The following is a 17,460-nucleotide window of genomic DNA, read 5'->3' on the forward strand; positions in this document are numbered from 1 at the left end:
ATAAGATGGGGGGTATACTAATTTCGTCATTCTGATTGTAACTACTCGAAATATTCGTCTGAGACCCTATAAAGTATATATATTCTTGATCGTCGTGAAATTTTATGTCGATCTAGCCATGTCCGTCCGTCTGTCCGTCCGTCCGTCCGTCCGTCCGTCCGTCCGTCCGTCCGTCCGTCCGTCCGTCTGTCTGTCGAAAGCACGCTAACTTCCGAAGGAGTAAAGCTAGCCGCTTGAAATTTTGCACAAATACTTCTTATTAGTGTAGGTCGGTTGGTATTGTAAATGGGCCATATCGGTCCATGTTTTGATATAGCTGCCATATAAACCGATCTTGGGTCTTGACTTCTTTAGCCTCTAGAGTGCGCAATTCTTATCCGATTTGAATGAATTTCGGCACGACGTGTTTTGTTATGATATCCAACAACTGTGCCAAGTATGGTTCAAATCGGTCAATAACCTGATATAGCTGCCATATAAACCGATCTGGGGTCTTGACTTCTTGAGCCTCTAGAGTGCGCAATTCTTATCCGATTGGAATGAAATTTTGCACGACGTGTTTTGTTAGGATATCCAACAACTGTGCAAGGTGTGGTTCAAATCGATCCATAACCTTATATAGCTGTCATATAAACCGATCTTGGGCCTTGACTTCTTGAGCCTCTAGAGTGCGCAATTCTTACCCAATTGGGATGAAATTTTGCACGAAGTGTTTTGTTATGATATCCAACAACTGTGCCAAGTATTGTTCACATCGGTCCATAACCTGATATAGCTGCCATATAAACCGATCGTGGGTCTTGACTTCTTGAGCCTCTAGAATGCGCAATTCTCATCCGATTTGAATGAAATTTTGCACTACGTGTTTTGTTATGATATCCAATAACTGTGCCAAGTGTGGTTCAAATCGGTTCATAACCTGATATAGCTGCCATATAAACCGATATTGGGTCTTGACTTCTTGAGCCTCTAAAGGGCGCAATTCCCATCCGACTAGACTGAAATTTTGCACATAGTGTTTTAGTATCACTTCTAACTACTGTGTTAAGTATGGTTCAATTCGGGCCATTACCTGGTATAGCTGTCATATAAACCGATCTTGGGTCTTGACTTCTTGAGGCTCTAGAGTGCGCAATTCTTATCCGATTAGAATGAAATTTTGCACCACGTGTTTTGTTATGATATCCAACAACTGTGCCAAATATGGGTCAAATCGGTTCATAACCTGATATAGCTGCCATATAAACCGATATTGGGTCTTGACTTCTTGAGCCTCTAAAGGGCGCAATTCCCATCCGACTAGACTGAAATTTTGCACATAGTGTTTTAGTATCACTTCTAACAACTGTGTTAAGTATGGTTCAATTCGGGCCATTACCTGGTATAGCTGTCATATAAACCGATCTTGGGTCTTGACTTCTTGGGCCTCTAGAGAGCGCAATTCTTATCCGATTTGCCTGAAATTTTGTACGACGGATCCTCTCATGACCATCAACATACCTGTTTTTTATGATCTGAATCGGTCTATAGTCCGATACAGCTCCCATATAAATCGATCTCTCTATTTTACTTTTTGAGCCCCCAAAGGGCGCAATTCTTATTCGAATTGGCTGACATTTTACACAGGTCTCCTACATATAATTTAATTGTGGTTAAACCGGATCATATCTTGATATCGCTCTAATAGCAGATTTTTCTTTCTTTCTTTTTTTATATCATTTTTTGCCTAAGAAGAGATGCCGGGAAAAGAACTGACAAATGCGCTCCATGGTGGAGGGTATATAAGATTCGGCCCGGCCGAACTTAGCACGCTTTTACTTGTTTTATACTAATTTTGCCATTGTATTTGTTTCACAACACATATTTCTTAAGAGGCGATGAATTACCTTTAATATTGTTAGAGGCTTATCCACGAAATTAAGTTCTCTTGGAATTTCTAAGAAGTAGCATGAAAAGTCCGTGCGGAGTTTCTATCACACATCGGACGCCTCTCCAAGTTCTGGATTCGGAAAAGGTCATCCGATATAGCGGCTGCCGCAGAAATAAAATATGCGGGACGAAACAAAAGTTTGGCACCAACGGGGCGTGTCCCGCTTGCACGGATACGAAGACAAACATAATGGGTCCATGCAATAGGGTCAGCAGTGGATAAGCCGAAACGAAAGACCAAGATGACGTTCGCAGATTTTGAGAAAATTCACCATTAAGAAAACCCGGCCTAGAAAGTCGATGGCAGTCCCATCACTGGGTACCGATGTGATGGCCCAATACGCCATCATTTTAAAAATCATGATTACACAAACCTCCACCATGACGACCTATGGATTCAGAACACGGTTTATGATTGGAACATAGAACGTCAGAACTCTCTCAGAAGCATCGATACTTTACCAAGTCCAGAACGATATGCCAAACTACAACCTAGACATCCTCGGTTTAAGTGAAGTACTATGGTAGAAATCCAGAACTGTGGATTTCTACCATCGTAGAAAGGAGGATGTCGAAGAGCCTGACACAACTCACTATCCTAAATTTTGTCAAAATTGGACAAAAATGCGCCTTTTATGGGCGCAAGGCTTTAAATCGAGAGATCGGTCTATATGGCAGCTATATCAAAAACTTAATCGATATAGGCCATATTACACGAAGATGGCGAGGGGCTTTGCACAACTCACTCTCCTAAATTTCGGCGACATGGGGCAATAAATGCGCCTTTTATGGGCCCAAGACCTTAAATCGAGAGATCGGTCTCTAAGGCAGCTATATCCAAATCTGGACCAATCAGGGCCAAATTAAAGTAAGATGTCTAAGGGCCTAACACAACACACTGTACCAAATTTCAGCCAAATCGAACTTTAAATGCGCCTTTTATGGGCGCAAGACCTAAAACCGAGAGATCGGTCTATATGGCATCTATATCCAAATCTGATCCGATCAGGGCCATATTGAAAAAAAAAACATTTCGAAGGGCCTAAGGCAACTCACTGTCCCAAATTTATACCAAATCGGAAAATAAATGCGGCTTTTATGGGCCTAAGACCCTAAATCGGAGGATCGGTCCATATGGCAGCTATAACCAAATCTGGACCGATCCTGGCCAAATTAACGAAGGATGTCGACTGGCACAACACAACTCACTGTCCCGAATTTCTGCAAAATCGGATAATAATTGTGGCTTTTGTGGGCCCAAGACCCTTAATCGGAGGATCGGTCTAAACGGCAGCTATATCCAAATCTGGACCGATCTAGGCCAAACTGGAGAGGGATGTCGAGAGGCCTAACACAACTCACTGTCCCAAATTTCGGCGTAATCGGACAATACCTTAAATCGAGAGATCGGTCTTAATGGCAGCTATATCAAAATCTGTACCGATCTGAGCCAAATAAAAGAAAGTTGTCGATTGGCCTATCACAACTCACTGTCCCAAATTTCATCGCAATCGGATAATAAATGTGGCTTTTATGGGCGCAAGATCCTAAATCGGTGGATCTGTCTATATGGGAGCTATATCAAGATATAGTCCGATATAGCCCATTTTCGAACTTTACCTGCTTATGGACAAAAAAAAGAATCTGTGCAAAGTTTCAGCTCAATATCTCTATTTTTAAAGACTGTAAAGACTGCGCGAGATTTCAACAGACGGACGGACGGACATGGCTAGATCGTCTTAGATTTTTACGCTGGTTACCTCTATAGTAGGCATTGTTCGACGATCCCAAAAACAATGGATAAGCAACGAAACTATAGAGGAAATAAAACATCGGAAATGTCTATGCAACGCTCTGCCACGTGCAAAATCCAGTGTAAGAAAACCGCAGTCAGAACTAAATATAGCGCCTCCTCCTCGCTGGTCAAACGCCTAGTTCGCAGAGATAAGCGAATATATTTTAATGTGCAGAGCAACCCGAAAATGCAGGTAACATTGGAAACATGCGTGGTGTTTACGAGTCAATAAAACAAAAGAGGGGCAACATTCAAACGGATCGGAGTTAACAACACCCGAACATTAATTAGAGCGATGGTGCGGTTCCTTCAGCTCCTTAGGACCAGCAACAGAGATCGTGAACTCCGACCCTCCTAATCCCCCTGTAAGCCGAAAGCCACTCAGGGATATATCCGCAGCCCCACCCACCTGCTATCAGTATCACTCAAAAAATATATCACCTGCTGAACTGTTGCGGTATAGGGCATACCCCAACGCTCAAGCGATCACCCCAATAATCAGAGAGGCCTGAGATACAAACACTGTCCCTACGGAATGGAAGAAGGGGATCATGGTCACAATCCCAAAGAAGGATGACCTTACCCAGTGTAAAAACTGGAGGAGGATTACAATATATAAAGTGATGGCAAGTCTTCTTCAGCAGCGTACTTCACTTACACATGACAGCATTTTGAGGAAGGAACAGGTAAGTTTCGTTCTTGTCCCAACCAAATTAACTCCTTGCGAATAATCATTGAACAGTCTGCAGAACTTAATACACACCCTTTATTCATCGAATTCGAGCGTGCATTTGACATAGTTTTGAGAACTTGAATGTGGAACACTCTGTTGAATAAGGGCATCCCAGAAAAGATCGTGACACTAATTAGGGAGCTGTGTAGGAATGCTGATGTCTCAGTCCGCTTCAAGGGAAAAGAGAGTCGATCCTTCGAGATCGATAAAGGAGTGAAGCAGGGTTGTACCCTATCGCCGACGCTATTTATATACTACACCACTTCTGTGGTACATGGTATTATAGGTTAGGTTAGATAAGGTTTAAATGCCAGTCTGCCATCAGACTCACTTAGACGTTTTCGTACATTGTGATACCACAGGAACAGAAGAAGGAAGATGGCTTCTAGTTCCTGCCGTTGCACCATACAGATCGCTTTAAAAAGTCCAACAACTTGCAAATGTTCACAGGTTCTCAAAGAAATGAGAACCTAAAGTCTAACTTCTTCTTACTGCTAGTGCGGGACATACACACAGGAAGTGTTCTATAGTCTCTTCTTCCTCGATGTCCCTAAAGCTTCAGCAAAAGTTGTTGCTGGCAACCTTGAGTCTGACAGCATGGTTTCCGATTAGACAGTGACCTATCATGACGGACACAATGACTGAGACGTCTGTTCTAGCCAATGACAGCAAAGCAGTAGACCTCTTCAAGTCTAGATTAGGCCACATAGTTTTGGACTGCTCACAGCCCCCTCTTTGTGACCATCTATCATTCGTTGTCCATCGGGCCTGGTCCTAAAAACTTAGCTTACATTTCGCTAGAGGCATACCCACAGATTCCAGTATCCTTGGAATGTGTAGGGTAGTTCCTAGACTCGCAAGCTCGTTCGCTTTAGAATTCCCTGGGATATATCTGTGGCCCGGAACCCAGAACATTTGAATTTCGAACTGTTCAGCCATCTCGTTGAGAGATCTGCGACAGTCGAGGGTGGTTTTTGTATTCAGAAATACATTAACCAGCGGTTTAATGGCTGTCTCAGAAGATATTTATGTCAGTAGTCGTAATGACATTATATCTTAACCATTCCACGACTTCCTTAATTGCAAGGATCTCTGCTTGATACACATTGCAGAGGTCGGGTAACCTTTTCGATATGACCAGTTCTAGATCTATAGAGTACACCCCAAAGCCCACCTGGTCGTTTAGTTTGGAACCATCCGTTCGAAGTCTATATATCATCTGTTACCAGGGATATCGTAGTTCCAATCGGTTCTATCAGGAATAGTGGTACAGTAATGGTTATTAAAACTTTGTGCATTTGTTTTAACGCTAAGAAGGAGAAGAGCTAGACCCATCAATAAGTATACCGACCGGCTTAGAAACACTTCCTGATTTGATTTAGCTATGTACGTCTGTCTGTCTGTCCTTGTATTCTTGTGATCCAGGTAAAGGTCGCATTTATTGTCCGATTGTCACAAAATTTAGCACATACGACTTTTTTGGCTCAAGGACAAACGCTATTGATATTGAAAAAAATCGGTTCAGATTTAGATATAGCTCCCATATATGTCTTTCATCCGATATGGCCCTTTAAGCCTGTAGAAGCCACAATTTTGGTCCGATCTTTACAAAATTAACCCTGAGGTGTTTTATTTGATGTCTTCATATGTGTGCAAAATTTCGTCAAAATCGGGTTAGATTTACATTATGCTCCCATATATATCTTTCATCCGATATGACCTTATAAGGCTGTAGAAGGCACAGTTTTTGTCCTATCTTTACAAAAGATTGCATGATATGTTTATGTAACTTCTTAATATGTGTGCGGGTCCACCCTACCTTCACATATCGAAATATAAATGCCCTATTTTCTTCACATTGCTGATCTCCAACTTTTATGAGGTTTCCTTTTAAGACTTTTGTACTTTTGCAAGCCACTGATTTCTGTTTTAGCTCATATACAGCTGAGGTGATTATGTCGATTTTAGTCTTCTAACAATGTTCAATACCACATTGTAGACCTTTTGGCTTGAAGCAACATTAGTTTTCTGTTGTTGTTCGAATTGAATTTATTACAACTCAAAAGTTTCCATACCAGCAAAAAAAGAACACCAAAAACCTTTTATTGCTAAAAATCTAAGTCAAACTGTTAAGCACTGGGCGTTGAAAACGATGATGATTAGCACAAACCATTATGGCGTTGGCATTGTTGTCCCCAATGCAACTCCTTGCCATGAAAATTGATCTTTTTTTGTCATAAATTTTGGTAGATGTTGTAATACAATGAAATAACAGCAGCAGCAGCAGTAGTAGCATTTGGTAACGGTAGCTTGCAAGACTGCAATGATCGTTCAGATATTTCGATGAATTTTTTGGTATCAACTATAATTTCCCAGAGCTACATGGAAATTCTTTGGTTTTCATGCCCTTGGCTTAGATGATGAGTTTGAGTTTTGTTTTGTGCTTGGTTAGAGGGAGATATTGAATAACCACAGTGGTGGTTGATTGTGGATAACACTATGGAGCGAGTTTTGGCACTAACATAGATTTTCTTAAGTCTTTATGACATTTTTTTTTTGATCACAATAAATCATAGTAAAGGAGATGTCAGCTGAGAATCATTTAAGGATGAGTCTCACTTTACTTTTTTGTAAATTTGGGCTCAGTATTGCCCATCTTGGCGTAGGTCTAGGTATAATAACGCATGAAATGCTAGCTAATTTCAGCTGCAGCTAGATAGCTTTCTATATGCTCAGAAAACACTAAGTAATAAGCATCCACAAAGAAAGGCAAAATTCGGGCGGCGCCGACAAAAAAAAAAAAAAAACAAGTAAATAGGCGTTAAGTTCGGCCGGGCCGAACTTTGGATACCCACCACCTCGGGTATATATGTAAAACACTTTTCATCAAAGTTCGGTGAAAATTGCATACATTATGTCCCATAGCAGTTATATCGAAATATTGAATGATCTAGACCAAATTGTAAAAGTATATGGAGGGGGTTAACTAAACTTTCTGTCCCACATTTCGGCAACATCGGACAATAAATGCGCCTTATATGAGCCTAAAACATTAAATCGAGAGATCGGTCTATATGGCAGCTATATTCAAATCTGGACTTATTTGTGCCAAGTTGCATAAAAATGTCCAAGGGTCTAACACAACACACTGTCCCAAATTGCGGCGACATCGGACAATAAATGCGCTTTTTATGGCCCCAAAACCTAAAACCGAGAGATCGGTCTATATGGCATCTATATCCAAATCCGGACCTATTTGTGCCAAGTTGCAGAAAAATGTCCAAGGGCCTAACACAACTCACTGTCCCAAATTTCGGCGACATCGGATAATAAATGTGGCTTTTATGGGCCTAAGACCCTAAATCGGAGGATCGGTCTATATGGCAGCTGTATCCAAATCAAAACCGATATGAGCCAAATTGACGAAGGATGTCGAAGTGTCTAACACAACTCACTGTCCCAAATTTCAACAAAGTCGGATTATAAATGTGCATTTTATGGGCCAAAGATCCTAAATCGGAGGATCGGTCTATCTGGCAGCTATATGCAAATCTCGACCGATCTAAGCCAAATTGACGAAGGATATCGAAGGGCCTAAGGCAACTCATTGTCCGAAATTTCAGCAAAATCGGATAATGAATTTGGCTTTTATGGGCCTAAGACCCTAATTTGGAGGATCAGTCTATATGGCAGCTATATCCAAATCAGGACCGATCTGAGCCAAATTGATAAAGGATGTTGAGTGGCCTAACACAACTCACTGTCCCGAATTTCAGCAAAATCGGATAATGAATGTGGCTTTAATTGGCCTAAGACCCTTAATCGGAGGATCGGTCTATATGACAGCTATATCCAAATACGGACCGATCTGAGCCAAATTGACGAAGGGCCTAACACAACACACAGTCCCAAATTTCAACAAAATCGGATAATAAATGTGACTTTTATTGGCCTAAGACCCTAAATCGGAGTATCGGTCTATATGGCAGCTATATCCAAATCTAAACCGATCTAAGCCAAATTGACGAATGATGTTGAAGTGCCTAACATAAGTCACTGTCCCAAATTTAAGCAAAATCGGATAATGAGTGTGGCTTTTGCGGGCCTAAGACCCTAAATGGGCGGATAGTTCCATCTTCGAACTTAACCTGCTTATGGGCAAAAAAAGAATCTGTGCAAAGTTTCAGCTCAATATCTCCATTTTTGAAGACTGTAGCGTGATTTCAATAGACTGACGAACAGACGGACGGATATGTCTAGATCGTCTTAGATTTTTACGCTGATCAAGAATATATATACTTTATAGGGTCGGAAATGGATATTTCGATGTGTTGCAAACGGAATGACAAATAGAATATACCCCCATCCTATGGTGGAGGGTATAAAAACATAACACTGTACTTTAAGTTAATATTGGCCGACATCATTATTTGGACCCTATATCCAAATCTGAGCTGAATTTGATGGACCCTGTGTGAGGTATTCAGATAGCATATCATAGTTTTATTTGGTAATATAAACACAGTAGGGCAGAGGTTGGCATGTCTGCCTATGTCGCAGAACGTCTAGGTTCGACTCATGGCTAGGTTAGGTTTGAAAAGAGGTTGCTGATATTAATCCGCCCCATGGCACCACTATGGACATACACCTAAACCAGTAATCGGCTTGTTGTGCCCTCTAAAACTATGAAGTAACCTCTAAGAAGAAAATTTTAAGTTAGGAATTCCGTGCTACTTACAAAATCCTTAGTTGTTTTCAATACCTCTCCCCTAAGTTGGTTCATGTCTGATGTTGTGTCTCCACCTAAGTATCGGTATCTGTTGGACGCCAAAGCCGTGCAATGACAAAGGAAATGCTCCAACTTCTCATCAACTTCCCAGTATGCCCTACACATGCTATCACTTGCCGCACCGATTTTACACAAGTAAGCTCGTAGTCCTATGTGTCTCGTTATGATACCAATAGCTATACTGACCTCCTTCTTACTTCCTTTCAGTAATAACCTCGCCGTCTCACGATCTGGATCCCCCCAAAGGATTTTCGCCGTCCTACCGAACGTTTCGCTGTTCCACAATGTTGTATGCGCATTCGTCGCCCAATCCCTTAACACGGACTGTCTCGACCCGAAAGGTTTCGGGTTAACTAAATTTATTGACGGCAGTTCTCTAGCCTTCACTGCCAAATCGTCTGCTTTCTCATTCCCAGTTACTCCACTATGGCCCGGCACCCAAACGATGCGGATTTTGCCATCCTCAGAGAAGGCGTTAATCTCCTTCTTACACTGCAAGACTGTTCGTGACCTTACCGTCCTGGTTGTTATTGCCCTTATGGCAATTTTACTGTCCGTAAAGATGTTCACACTCGACGTCGCGTTAGCATCACACCACTTCACGCATTCCGTGATCGCCCGGATCTCCACCTGCAGGACCGTATTATGGTCAGAGAGTCTAAAACAGATCTCAGTACCTCGGTTATCAATGTATATCCCCAGGCCCACTCTGTACTCTAGCATTGATCCATCCGTGTGACATGATCTTCCAGCTGGTAATATTAGGGTTCCATATATCCAAGACTGTGCCGATGGCAGCAGTGCCTCGCACTCCACTTGAAGCTTCATCTTAGGTATCCGATCGGAAACCTCTCCCCTTCCTTTCAGGTTTCCTATCGTCGCCTCGATTATACCGCGATGGTATGAGCTGCTCCCATCCTCAACCCATTCTCCCATCGCCTTAAGTCTCATAACAGCAGTGGCTGCCTCACACTTAATCTGTATGTCAATGGGTCGGATATCTAGAGTAGTGTCCAGTGCCCTGGTGGGCGTGGTCCTCATCGCTCCGCCTATGCCAGGACAACATGTTCTCTGAACCTGTTGTATGGTGCTTATGTTGCACTTTTTCTCCATAGCAGTCCACCAAACTACTGAGGCGTAAGTAAGTATTGGTCTAATCACGATTCCGTAGAGCCAGTGGTCTGTCCTCGGATACAGGCCCCATTTCGAGCCTACGGCCCGTCTACATAGTGCCCAACATCTGTTAGACTTCTCAGTACGTTCTTGAATGTGACACTTCCAATTCAGTTTCCTGTCCAAGATCACACCTAAGTATTTGACCTTGTCAGATATTGAAATCGTCTTATTGAGGAAACGTGGTGCGTTAATTTGGCCCACCTTCGTCTGGTTCGTGAACAGGCATATTTCAGTCTTCTCTGGGCTAACATTGAGACCTCTGGGTCTAGCCCAGTCATATGCCAACTGCAAGACCCTTTCGGCCCATCCTTACCCCTTAGAAGTAATATAACATCGTCTGCGTAGCAGACAGGTTCAAATCCCTCCTCAGTCACCATCCGTAATCGGTCGTTTATGGTGGTTACCTATAGGAGTGGCTATAAAATGCCTCCCTGGGGCGTGCCCTGTGCCACATTCTCCCTTATATTTATGCCATGGGACACACAATTTATCCACCTGTTCCTTAGAATATGGTTTATCCAGTCTCTAAGGACCGGGTTCACCCGGTACTTTTCTAAGGATTGGATCAATGTGTCGCTCCGCACATTGTTAAAAGCCCCCTCGATGTCAATGCATTCCGCTAGGGTGTATGTTTTGGCATCGAAGGATTCTCCTGTTTTATGCACAACCTCGTGCAGGGCAGTCTCCACCGACCTTCCCTTGACATAGGCATGCTGTTTGTATTTGAGCAGTTCGTTGGATGTCCTACTCTTTATCATGGTGTCCACAATACGTTCCATGGTTTTGAGTAGAAAGGAAGTAAGGCTTATAGGTCTTTGGGGCTTTGGTGTCGCATAACTTGTCTTGCCGGGCTTGGGTAAAAACACCACCCTTGCTTCCTGCCAGGCTTTCGGAGTATATAAGAGTCCTAGGCACGCTGTGAAAATTTTGGCCAGACGAGGCACCAGATAGTCTGTCTCTTTCTGCAGTAACGCCGGAAATATTCCATCAGGTCCGGGTGACTTAAATGGTTTGAAGCTCCTCAAGGATTCCTTCACCATAAAATCCGTTATTATAAACCTTCGATCAACGTCATTATTCCAAGATTCCGTTGTTTTCGTGAGTCCCTTCGTATCCTGCGGAAAATGGGTTTTTATCAAAAAAGTACGGTTAAAATCGGTCTATAACCTTTTGCTGGTTTGACAGAAGTTGGATATGTATGTTTTGATACAGCTGCCATATAAACCGATCTTGGGTCTCGACTTCTTGAGCCTCTAGAAGGCTTAATTGTCATCCGATTTAACTGAAATTTTGCACGTAGTGTTCTGGTGTCATTTCCAATAACTCTTTTAGGGATGGTTCAAATCGGTCCATGTTTTGATATAGCTGCCATATAAACCGATCTTGGGGATTGACTTCTTGAGCCTCTAGAAGGCTTAATTCTCCTCCGATTTGACTGAGATTTTGCTCGTAGTGTTTTGGTTTCAATTCTAATAACAGTGCTAAGTATGGTTCAAATCGGTCTATGTTTTGATATAGCTGCCATATAAACCGATCTTGGGTCTTGACTTCTTGAGCCTCTAGAGGGCGCAATTCTCATTCGATTTGACTGAAATTTTGGACGTAGTGTTTCGGTATCACTTCCAATAACTGTGCTAGTTATGGTTCAAATCGGTCCATGTTTTGATATAGCTGCCATATAAACCGATCTTGGGTCTTGACTTCTTGAGCCTTTATAGGGCGCAATTCTCATCCGATTTGACTTAAATTTTGCACGTGGTGTTCTGCTGTCAGTTCCAATAACTGTGCTAGGTATGGTTGAAATCGGTCCGTCTTTTGATATAGCCGCCATATCAACCGATCTTGGGTTTTGAGTTCTTGAGCCTCTAGAAGGCTTAATTCTCATCCGATTTGGCAGAAATTTTGTACAGCGGCTCCTCTCATGACGTTCAAGATACGGTGTGAATATGGTGTGAATCGATCAATAGTTTGATATAGCTCCCATATAAACCTATCTCCCGCTTTTGCTTCTTGAGCCCCTACAAGGCTTAATTCTTATACGAATGAACTGAAATATTACACATTGACTTCTACAATGTTCGGCATTCATTTATGGTCCGAATCGGACTATAACTTAATATAGCTCCAATAGCATAACAGTTCTTATTCAATATTCTTTGTTTGCTTAAAAAGAGATATCGCGCATAGAAGTCGACAAATGCGATCCATGGTGGAGGGTATATAAGAGAAATCGCATTAGAATTGTGCCCACAAAACAAATTTGATGGCCCATCTTGGCTCTAAAAAAATATGCCTTTAACATAGACCAATATAAAAGTCTATAAAAATTGCCTACAATAATGATGGAGTCGCATAACCAGATGAACTTCAATTGGAATACTTGGAAATGTCGCTCTTGGCCATGTTACATTGTGGCTAACTTGAGTTTGTTGTAGCACAAATTACAGATATTTTTTTTGAAATTTTTCGAAAGCAACAGACATGGTCTAGCTTCCGTCTGTCAATTTTAACGCCTATCTCTTGACTTGTGGTCGATGTTTAAAATACCATGTAAACTACAATGATCTCTTGAATTCCATATCAAGGTCAAAACTTTTAAATGCCAAAGAAAACAAAAATCTAAGAAGAAAAACACCAACGAAAAACATAGCCGAAAACCAAACAATTGTTTCAATTGACACTAATCTAACTTAGAATTGACAGTTGAGTTTTTTTTTCTTCTATAAAGCCAAGCACGAACAATATAAGATATCCAGATACATATAGCCAGATAGATGGATAGACAGCCAGACAGACCTTAAGTTCAACAATAGATCAAAGATACAAATTTCGGTTACAAGTACCTAAAAGATATTTGAGCTTGGAAACACTCCTTAAAATTGTTGCTTACGCCAACAACGATGTCAAATCCAAGCAATTTACCAAAAAAAAAAAAACAAAAATGCTAGACAGAAAGTCAAACAACAGCAGCAAAGTATTCTGCCATGATGTTGCCATTTTAAGGCGATAAATCAAGTTTTTGGATAAGAGCCCTCTTGACAAACGTCTCAAGACACCCACTCGCACACACTTTGTTTTTTTTTTTTTTTGCTCAAGTGGCATTTAATTGAAGGCAGTGACTTGGATAAAATTAGAAGAGATGTCGAAAAAAAAAGAACAGGCAAAGAACAAAGAAGCACTAGAACTATTTCTCCCTAAAAGTTCTAACGAGGGTGTACACGAACTTCACCACCAGCGGCCGGCTGAAATGATTTATCGAAGCAGGAAGTCCAAATGCTAATTGAGCTATGGGCTGTATGTTGCTGGCTTTTTACCCTCATCATCCAATTGAAGGAAGCTAAAAAAAAGCATAAACAATTCAAAATTGATTCTGTTTGCTAATGAAATAATGAACGATGAATTTTTAAAGATAAAATACAGACTCTCTGTGAGCAATTTGTGGTGGGAGCTTTAACAAACAAAAGACTTAAGAAACGAACTTGTTCATTTTGTACATATATAGGGGAAATGTCAAACATGATGATTTTTTAAATGTTTGCTGGCCATTTGATAAAATTAGCAATTCTAAAATGAAGAAATTATGCGAAAGCACAATGAACCATAGATGTTGGTTTTAGGAGCATTAAATCATTATGTGTTTGGTTAAGTTGGTTGCAAAGTTTCACACTGTGATATAGATTACAGTTGGTCATTATGATCGGTTTGGCTGTTTGCCTGTCTGTCCGTCTGTTGAGTGTGCTGGTACATAAACAAACAATTAAGAATAGCTAACAACAGTGAACCATTTATAATAACAATGGTCATTATGGAAAGTAACGTTATTTGTATTGTTTCCGAACTACAAGGTTCTATGTTGGGTACGTATGCGAGTTGAAATAAGAGTGGAAGGTTAAAGAGACTCTATATGAAGGCAAAAAGCCAAAAATTTTAATTTGTATTTGAAATTCACATAGGAATATCCTTGTTAGCCTGAGATTAATTGTTATTTTATTCTGTATTTGAAAAATATTTGAGTTATGATAGACCACCATAACTATAACTAAGTCAAAAGCTCCTAATGTAACTGATTTATGACGTTTGTTAGCAATGCCGGTAGCTGCTGCTTTTGTTAAAGAAAAACAAGTAAAAAGGCTTTAAGTTCGGCCGGGCCGAACTTTCGATACCCACCACCTCGGATATATATGTAAACCACCTTTCGTCAAAATCTGGTGCAAAACTCATACCTATATATATATATAGCTATATCAATATATGTTCCGATTTGGACCAAATACTAATAAGTAAAAGTCATTGTTCAATTTTATACAACAAAATATTGGTCTTTTTAGTAGGTATATCTAAAAATAACCCGATGTCGAAAAGCATAAAATAAGTCAGTGTGTCAAATTTCAGTGCAATCGGATTAAAAAAGCGCCTTTTATGGGGCCAAGACTTTAAAACGAGAGATCGGTCTATATGGCAGCTATATGCAAATCCTGATCGATCTAGACCAAATTGCAGAAATATGTGGAGGGGCTTAACTTAACTCTTTGTCCCAAATTTCGGCAACATCGGACAATAAATGATCGGACTATATGGCAGCTATATCCAAATCTGGACCGATCTCAGCCAAATTGATGGAGGATGTTGAAGGGGATAAAACAACTCACTGTCCCAAATTTCCGCAAAATTGGATAATAAATGTGGCTTTTATGGGCCTAAGACCCTAAATGGCAGCTATACTCAAATCTGAACCGATCTAAGACATATTGACGGAGAATGTCGAGGGGCTTAAGACAACGTACTGTCCCAAATTTCAGCAAAATCGGATAATAAATGTGGCTTTTATGGGCCTATGACCCTAAATCGGAGGATCGGTCTATATGGCAGCTATATCCAAATCTGAAGCGATCTAAACCATATTGACAGAGGATGTCGAGAGGCCTAAGACAACATACTGTCCCAAATTTTAGCAAAATCGGATAATAAATGTGGCTTTTATGGGCCCATGACCCTAAATCGGAGGATCGGTCTATATGGCAGCTATATCCAAATCTGAACCGATCTGAGTCATATGGACGGAGGATGTCGAAGGGCCTAAGACAACTCACTTTTCCAAATTTCAGCAAAATCGGATAATAAATGTGGCTTTTATGGGCCTAAGACCCTAAATTGGAGGATCGGTCTATATGGCAGCTATACTAAAATCTGAACCGATCTATGCCATATTGACGGAGAATGTCGAAGGGCTTAAGACAACGTACTGTCCAAAATTTCAGCAAAATCGGATAATAAATGTAGCTTTTATGGGCCTATGACCCTAAATCGGAGGATCGGTCTATATGGCAGCTATATTCAAATCTGAAGCGATCTCAACCATATTGACAGAAGATGTTGAGAGGCATAAGACAACATACTGTCCCAAATTTCAACAAAATCGGATAATAAATGTGGCTTTTATGGGCCTATGACCCTAAATCGGAGGATCGGTCTATATGGCAGCTATATCCAAATCTGAACCGATCTGAGTCATATAGACGGAGGATGTGGAAGGGCCTAAGACAACTCACTTTTCCAAATTTCAGCAAAATCGGATTATAAATGTGGCTTTTATGAGCCTAAGACCCTAAATTGGAGGATGGGACTATATGGCAGCTATACTAAAATCTGAACCGATCTAAGCCATATTGACGGAGAATGTCGAGGGGCTTAAGACAACGTACTGTCCCAAATTTCTGCAAAATCGGATAATAAATGTAGCTTTTATGGGCCTATGACACTAGATCGGAGGATCGGTCTATATGGGAGGTATATCCAAATCTGAACCGATCGGAGCCAAATTGACGGAGGATGTCGAAGGGCCTAACACAACTCACTGTCCCAAATTTCAGCAAAATCGGCTTTTATTGGCTTAAGACCCTAAATCGGCCGATCGGTCTATATGGGGGCTATATCAAGATATAGTTCGATGTAGCCCATCTTCGAACTTAACCTGTTTATGGACAAAAAAGGAATCTGTGCAAAATTTCAGCTCAATATCTCTATTTTTAAAGACTGTAGCTTGATTTCAACAGACAGACGGACAGACGGACGGACATGGCTAGATCGTCTTAGATTTTTAAGCTGATCAAGAATACATATACTTTATAGGGTCGGAAATGGATATTTCGATGTGTTGCAAACGGAATGACAAAATGAATATACCCCCATCCTTCGGTGGTGGGTATAAAAAGTGTAAAAAAAGTATATTTGATTAAAGTTCATTCTAAGTTTTATTAAAAATGCATTTACTTTCTTTTAAAAAATCCGCTATTACTTTTTGGGCAGCCCATATATTAATATCTAAGCCGATATGGCCCATTTGCAATCTTCAATGACCCACATCAATATTAAGTATCTGTGCAAAATTTTAAGCGGATAGCTTTACGCGTTCGACCGCTATCGTGATTTCGACAGACGGATGGACGGATGGTTCGATATCTTGAACCTAATTTCTTGTTTGAATATTTGCACGTCGCGTTCTGTTATGACTTTCAAAAACTGCTCCAAGTACAGTTGAAATCGGTCTATGACCTGATATAGCTCCCATATAAACCGATCCCCCGACTTGACTTCTTGAGTTCTTACAAGCCGAAATTTTTGGCCGAAATTTTCGGCCGACATTTTGGCAGACATTTTGCATGCAAAGTTTTGTTACGACTTCCAACAAAACAACAAACAAATTTTTTTGCCCATGAACATTCCGCAAACTTCTCACATATCAATGAGTGCAGTCCGATTCAAGTTTTGAGCTCAATGATAAGGGGCCTCCTTTTTATAACCGAGTCCGAATGGCGTGCCACAGGGCAAAACCTCTTTGGAGAGAAGTTTTACATGGCATAGTACCTCACAAATGTTGCCATAATTGGGAGGGGAAAAACCACTACTGACTATTTTTTTCTGATGGTCTCGTCAGGATTCGAACCCAGGCGTTCAGCGTCATGGGCTGTCCTCCATAGCCGGTGGCCTCTACGACTTCCAACAACTGTGCCAAATTCGGCCAAAATCAGTTTATAACCT

This window comes from Stomoxys calcitrans, chromosome 4, assembly GCF_963082655.1.
Source record: "Stomoxys calcitrans chromosome 4, idStoCalc2.1, whole genome shotgun sequence".
Lineage (NCBI taxonomy): Eukaryota > Metazoa > Arthropoda > Insecta > Diptera > Muscidae > Stomoxys > Stomoxys calcitrans.